This window comes from Alligator mississippiensis, unplaced genomic scaffold, assembly GCF_030867095.1.
Source record: "Alligator mississippiensis isolate rAllMis1 unplaced genomic scaffold, rAllMis1 scaffold_19, whole genome shotgun sequence".
Lineage (NCBI taxonomy): Eukaryota > Metazoa > Chordata > Crocodylia > Alligatoridae > Alligator > Alligator mississippiensis.
Genome location: NW_026775265.1, coordinates 52501 through 60000, shown reverse-complemented (window position 1 = coordinate 60000; position 7500 = coordinate 52501).

The following is a 7500-nucleotide window of genomic DNA, read 5'->3' as shown; positions in this document are numbered from 1 at the left end:
GCGGACCTGGGGAGCGAGCGGAAAAGCCCATCGGCATCCATGGGGTTGACCTGGGGAGCCTAAATGCCCCTAGGAATACGTGGGGTGGAGCTGGGGAGCGGAAAAGCCCCTAGGAATACTTGGGGTGGAGCTGGGGAGCGAAAATCCCCATAGGAATACATGGGGTGGAGCTGGGGAGCGAAAAAGCCCCTAGGAATACATGGGGTTGACCTGGGGACCGAGAAAGCCCATAGGAACACATGGGGTTGACCTGGGGACCGAAAAAGCCCATAGCAACACATGGGGCTGACCTGGGGACCGAAAGAGCCCATCGGCATCCATGGGGGGGAGCTGGGGAGCGGAAAAGCCCCTAGGAATACATGGGGTGGAGCTGGGGAGCGAAAAAACCCCTAGGAATACTTGGGGGGGAGCTGGGGAGCGAAAAAGCCCTTAGGAATACATGGGGGGGGAGCTGGGGAGCGGAAAAGCCCCTAGGAATACATGGGGGGGAGCTGGGGAGCGAAAAAGCCCCTAGGAATACTTGGGGTGGAGCTGGGGACCGAAAAAGCCCTTAGGAATACATGGGGTGGAGCTGGGGAGCGAAAAAGCCCCTAGGAATACTTGGGGTTGAGCTGGGGACTGAAAATCCCCATAGGAATAAATGGGGTTGACCTGGGGAGCGGAAAAGCCCCTAGGAATACTTGGGGTGGAGCTGGGGACCGAAAAAGCCCATAGGCATCCATGGGGTTGACCTGGGGAGCGAAAATCCCCATAGGCATCCATGGGGTTGACCTGGGGAGCGAAAATCCCCATAGGCATACGTGGGGTTGACCTGGTGCCCGCCCCCCCCACGGAAGTCCGTATGAGGTTTTTGAAACGGGCCTTGCCCGGGCCTTCGATCCAGGAGGGCGGACACTTTCGGCGGTTCGTCCCGGTGGCTGGGCCGGGTGCCGCATCTACAATATAGCCAAGAAACGTTCGCGGAGATTTTCGAGAACACGTTTTTAAGGACCCTCAATGCCCATGTTCGGTTCCAGAAAGCCGGTCAGAGGGATCTTCGGGGCAGAACCCTGCCGTGTTGAGGGGCCAAACCCGAGTTTGGAGCCAGGTCAACGGGGAAAACCGGAAAAGGGCCGGAGAAGGCGGTCAGGCCGGGCGAGAGTTCCAGGAGCTCGGCCACAATTCCGATTTCGTCCCGGTCAAGGGCTCCGTGGAAGGGCAGCCCGGGGGCGGGTCCAAGGGCCCCGGCAGGGACCCGGGCCTCCGGGGTCGGAGCCCAGGCACCCCGCCGAGGGGTGGTCGTCCCGGGCCAAGGCGGCGGGAGCCCGGGCAGGACTCCGCGGGGCAGGCCGGGCGGGAGTTCCAGGAGCCCGGCCGCGATTCCGACTTCTCCCCGGTGCCCTGCCCGGAGGCCGGGCAGGTCCGGGGGCCTTCGGCGCGGGCGGCGGGCTGCTCCCGCGGGGGAGACGAGCCGTGCTGGGCCCCGGGAGGGAGGCCCGGGGTCGACCTGGCGCCGGGGCTCCGGCCCTGGAAGTCCCGATGAGGTTTTTCAAACGGCCCGTGCCCGGGCCTTCGCTCCAGGAGGGCGGACACTTTCGGCGGTTGCCCCCGGTGGCTGGGCCGGGTGCCGCATCTACAATATTGCCAGGAAAGGTCCGCGGAGATTTTCGGGGACACGGTTTTCGGGACCCTAGTTGCCCATCTTGGGTTCCAGGAGGTCGGGCAGGGGTACCTCCGGGACCGGACCGTGCTGCAGGAGGGGCTCAACCCCGGGTTTGGCTCCATGTCGACTGGAGCTCCGGCCCAGGGGCGGGCCGGGCGAGAGTTCCAGGAGCCCGGCCGCGATTCCGGCTTCTCCCCGGTGCCCTGCCCGGAGGCCGGGCAGGTCCGGGGGCCTTCGGCGCGGGCGGCGGGCTGCTCCCGCGGGGGAGACGAGCCTCTCTGGGGCCCGGGAGGTTGGCCCTGGGTCGACCTGGCGCCGGGGCTCGGGCTCCGGAAGTCCGTATGAGGTTTTTCAAACGGGCCTTGCCCGGGCCTTCGCTCCAGGAGGGCGGACACTTTCGGCGGTTGCCCCCGGCGGCTGGGCCGGGTGCCGCATCTACAATATTGCCAGGAAAGGTTCGCGGAGATTTTCGAGGACACGGGTTTCGGGACCCTAGATGCCCATCTTGGGTTCCAGGAGCTCGGACGGAGGAACCTCCGGGGCCGGACCGTTCCGAAGGAGGGGGTCAAAACCGAGTTTGGCTCCATGTCGACTGGAGCTCCGGCCCCGGGGCGGGCCGGGCGGCCTGCCCGGCGAGAGTTCCAGGAGCCCGGCCGCGATTCCGGCTTCTCCCCGGTGCCCTGCCCGGAGGCCGGGCGGGCCCGGGGGCCTTCGGCGCGGGCGGCAGGCGGCTTCCGCGGCGGAGACGAGCCTCTCTGGGGCCCGGGAGGTGGGCCCTGGGTCGACCTGCCGCCGGGGCTCGGGCTCCGGAAGTCCGTATGAGGTTTTTCAAACGGGCCTTGCCCGGGTCTTCGCTCCAGGAGGGCGGACACTTTCGGCGGTTGCCCCCGGCGGCTGGGCCGGGTGCCGCATCTACAATATTGCCAGGAAAGGTTCGCGGAGATTTTCGAGGACACGGGTTTCGGGACCCTAGATGCCCATCTTGGGTTCCAGGAGGCCGGACGGAGGAACCTCCGGGGCCGGACCGTGCTGCAGGAGAGGTTCAACCCCGAGTTTGGCTCCATGTCGACTGGAGCTCCGGCCCGGGGGGCGGGCCGGGCGGCCTGGCCGGGCGAGAGTTCCAGGAGCCCGGCCGCGATTCCTACTTCTCCCCGGTGCCCTGCCCGGAGGCCGGGCGGGTCCGGGGGCCTTCGGCGCGGGCAGCGGGCTGCTCCCGCGGGGGAGACGAGCCGCCCTAACGCCCGGGAGGGAGGCCCGGGGTCGACCTGGCTCCCGAGCTCCGGCCCTGGAAGTCCGTATGAGGATTTTCAAACGGGCCGTGCCCGGGCCTTCGCTCCAGGAGGCCGGACACTTTCGGCGGTTGCTCCCGGCGGCTGGGCCGGGTGCCACATCTACAATATTGCCAGGAAAGGTCCGCGGAGATTTTCGGGGACACGGTTTTCGGGACCCTAGATGCCCATCTTGGGTTCCAGGAGGTCGGACGGAGGAACCTCCGGGGCCGGACCGTGCTGCAGGAGAGGTTCAACCGCGAGTTTGGCTCCATGTCGACTGGAGCTCCGGCCCAGGGGCGGGCCGAGCGGCTTGGCCGGGCGAGAGTTCCAGGAGCCCGGCCGCGATTCCTACTTCTCCCCGGTGCCCTGCCCGGAGGCCGGGCGGGTCCGGGGGCCTTCGGCGCGGGCAGCGGGCTGCTCCCGCGGGGGAGACGAGCCGTGCTGGGCCCCGGGAGGGAGGCCCGCGGTCGACCTGGCGCCTGGGCTCCGGCCCTGGAAGTCCGTATGAGGTTTTTCAAACGGGCCTTGCCCGGGCCTTCGCTCCAGGAGGGCGGACACTTTCGGCGGTTGCCCCCGGTGGCTGGGCCGGGTGCCGCATCTACAATATTGCCAGGAAAGGTTCGCGGAGATTTTCGGGGACACGGATTTCGGGACCCTAGATGCCCATCTTGGGTTCCAGGAGGTCGGACGGAGGAACCTCCGGGGCCGGACCGTGCTGCAGGAGGGGGTCAAAACCGAGTTTGGCTCCATGTCGACTGGAGCTCCGGCCCGGGGGGCGGGCCGGGCGGGCAGGCCGGGCGAGAGTTCCAGGAACCCGGCCGCGATTCCGGCTTCGACCCGGTCGACTGCACGGCGGGCGTGCAGGCCGGGGGGCGACTCGCAGGGGCCCTTCCAGGCTGCGGGGCCCAGCGGTTGGAGCCCGGCTACCCCGGCGAAGGGGCGGAAGAACCTGCACGGCGCGGCGGGAGAACCCGGCATGCTTCCGCGGGGCAGGCCGGGCAGGAGTTCCAGGAGCCCGGCCACGATTCCTACTTCTCCCCGGTGCCCTGCCCGGAGGCCGGGCGGGCCCGGGGGCCTTCGGCGCGGGCATCAGGCGGCTTCCGCGGCGGAGACGTGCCTCTCTGGGGCCCGGGAGGTTGGCCCTGGGTCGACCTGGCGCCCGGGCTCGCGCTCCGGAAGTCCGTATGAGGTTTTTCAAACGGGCCTTGCCCGGGCCTTCGCTCCAGGAGGGCGGACACTTTCGGCGGTTGCCCCCGGTGGCTGGGCCGGGTGCCGCATCTACAATATTGCCAGGAAAGGTTCGCGGAGATTTTCGGGGACACGGATTTCGGGACCCTAGATGCCCATCTTGGGTTCCAGGAGGTCGGACGGGCGAACCTGCGGGGCCGGACCGTGCTGCAGGAGGGGGTCAAAACCGAGTTTGGCTCCATGTCGACTGGCGCTCCGGCCCGGGGGGCGGGCCGGGCGGGCAGGCCGGGCGAGAGTTCCAGGAACCCGGCCGCGATTCCGGCTTCGACCCGGTCGACTGCACGGCGGGCGTGCAGGCCGGCGGCGACTCGCAGGGCCCCTTCCAGGCAGCGGGGCCCAGCGGTTGGAGCCCGGCTACCCCGGCGAGGGGCGGAAGAACCTGCACGGCGCGGCCGGAGAACCCGGCATGCTTCCGCGTGGCAGGCCGGGCAGGAGTTCCAGGAGCCCGTCCACGATTCCTACTTCTCCCCGGTGCCCTGCCCGGAGGCCGGGCGGGCCCGGGGGCCTTCGCCGCGGGCGGCGGGCGGCTTCCGCGGCGGAGACGAGCCTCTCTGGGGCCCGGGAGGTCGGCCCTGGGTCGACCTGGCGCCGGGGCTCGGGCTCCGGAAGTCCGTATGAGGTTTTTCAAACGGGCCTTGCCCGGGCCTTCGTTCCAGGAGGGCGGACACTTTCGGCGGTTGCCCCCGGCGGCTGGGCCGGGTGCCGCATCTACAATATTGCCAGGAAAGGTTCGCGGAGATTTTCGGGGACACGGATTTCGGGACCCTAGATGCCCATCTTGGGTTCCAGGAGGTCGGAGGGAGGAACCTCCGGGGCCGGACCGTGCTGCAGGAGGGGGTCAAAACCGAGTTTGGCTCCAAGTCGACTGGAGCTCCGGCCCGGGGGGCGGGCCGGGCGGGCAGGCCGGGCGAGAGTTCCAGGAACCCGGCCGCGATTCCGGCTTCGACCCGGTCGACTGCACGGCGGGCGTGCAGGCCGGGGGGCGACTCGCAGGGGCCCTTCCAGGCTGCGGGGCCCAGCGGTTGGAGCCCGGCTACCCCGGCGAGGGGCGGAAGAACCTGCACGGCGCGGCGGGAGAACCCGGCATGCTTCCGCGTGGCAGGCCGGGCAGGAGTTCCAGGAGCCCGGCCACGATTCCTACTTCTCCCCGGTGCCCTGCCCGGAGGCCGGGCGGGCCCGGGGGCCTTCGGCGCGGGCGGCGGGCGGCTTCCGCGGCGGAGACGAGCCTCTCTGGGGCCCGGGAGGTCGGCCCTGGGTCGACCTGGCGCCGGGGCTCGGGCTCCGGAAGTCCGTATGAGGTTTTTGAAACGGGCCTTGCCCGGGCCTTCGCTCCAGGAGGGCGGACACTTTCGGCGGTTGCCCCCGGTGGCTGGGCCGGGTGCCGCATCTACAATATTGCCAGGAAAGGTTCGCGGAGATTTTCGGGGACACGGATTTCGGGACCCTAGATGCCCATCTTGGGTTCCAGGAGGTCGGACGGAGGAACCTCCGGGGCCGGACCGTGCTGCAGGAGGGGGTCAAAACCGAGTTTGGCTCCATGTCGACTGGAGCCCCGGCCCGGGGGGCGGGCCGGGCGGGCAGGCCGGGCGAGAGTTCCAGGAACCCGGCCGCGATTCCGGCTTCGACCCGGTCGACTGCACGGCGGGCGTGCAGGCCGGGGGGCGACTCGCAGGGGCCCTTCCACGCTGCGGGGCCCAGCGGTTGGAGCCCGGCTACCCCGGCGAGGGGCGGAAGAACCTGCACGGCGCGGCGGGAGAACCCGGCATGCTTCCGCGGGGCAGGCCGGGCAGGAGTTCCAGGAGCCCGGCCACGATTCCTACTTCTCCCCGGTGCCCTGCCCGGAGGCCGGGCGGGCCCGGGGGCCTTCGGCGCGGGCGGCGGGCGGCTTCCGCGGCGGAGACGAGCCTCTCTGGGGCCCGGGAGGTCGGCCCTGGGTCGACCTGGCGCCGGGGCTCGGGCTCCGGAAGTCCGTATGAGGTTTTTGAAACGGGCCTTGCCCGGGCCTTCGCTCCAGGAGGGCGGACACTTTCGGCGGTTGCCCCCGGTGGCTGGGCCGGGTGCCGCATCTACAATATTGCCAGGAAAGGTTCGCGGAGATTTTCGGGGACACGGATTTCGGGACCCTGGATGCCCATCTTGGGTTCCAGGAGGTCGGACGGAGGAACCTCCGGGGCCGGACCGTGCTGCAGGAGGGGGTCAAAACCGAGTTTGGCTCCATGTCGACTGGCGCCCCGGCCCGGGGGGCGGGCCGGGCGGGCAGGCCGGGCGAGAGTTCCAGGAACCCGGCCGCGATTCCGGCTTCGACCCGGTCGACTGCACGGCGGGCGTGCAGGCCGGCGGCGACTCGCAGGGCCCCTTCCACGCTGCGGGGCCCAGCGGTTGGAGCCCGGCTACCCCGGCGAGGGGCGGAAGAACCTGCACGGCGCGGCGGGAGAACCCGGCATGCTTCCGCGGGGCAGGCCGGGCAGGAGTTCCAGGAGCCCGGCCACGATTCCTACTTCTCCCCGGTGCCCTGCCCGGAGGCCGGGCGGGCCCGGGGGCCTTCGCCGCGGGCGGCGGGCGGCTTCCGCGGCGGAGACGAGCCTCTCTGGGGCCCGGGAGGTCGGCCCTGGGTCGACCTGGCGCCGGGGCTCGCGCTCCGGAAGTCCGTATGAGGTTTTTGAAACGGGCCTTGCCCGGGCCTTCGCTCCAGGAGGGCGGACACTTTCGGCGGTTGCCCCCGGTGGCTGGGCCGGGTGCCGCATCTACAATATTGCCAGGAAAGGTTCGCGGAGATTTTCGGGGACACGGATTTCGGGACCCTAGATGCCCATCTTGGGTTCCAGGAGGTCGGACGGAGGAACCTCCGGGGCCGGACCGTGCTGCAGGAGGGGGTCAAAACCGAGTTTGGCTCCAAGTCGACTGGAGCCCCGGCCCGGGGGGCGGGCCGGGCGGGCAGGCCGGGCGAGAGTTCCAGGAACCCGGCCGCGATTCCGGCTTCGACCCGGTCGACTGCACGGCGGGCGTGCAGGCCGGGGGGCGACTCGCAGGGGCCCTTCCACGCTGCGGGGCCCAGCGGTTGGAGCCCGGCTACCCCGGCGAGGGGCGGAAGAACCTGCACGGCGCGGCGGGAGAACCCGGCATGCTTCCGCGGGGCAGGCCGGGCAGGAGTTCCAGGAGCCCGGCCACGATTCCTACTTCTCCCCGGTGCCCTGCGCGGAGGCCGGGCGGGCCCGGGGGCCTTCGGCGCGGGCATCAGGCGGCTTCCGCGGCGGAGACGTGCCTCTCTGGGGCCCGGGAGGTCGGCCCTGGGTCGACCTGGCGCCCGGGCTCGCGCTCCGGAAGTCCGTATGAGGTTTT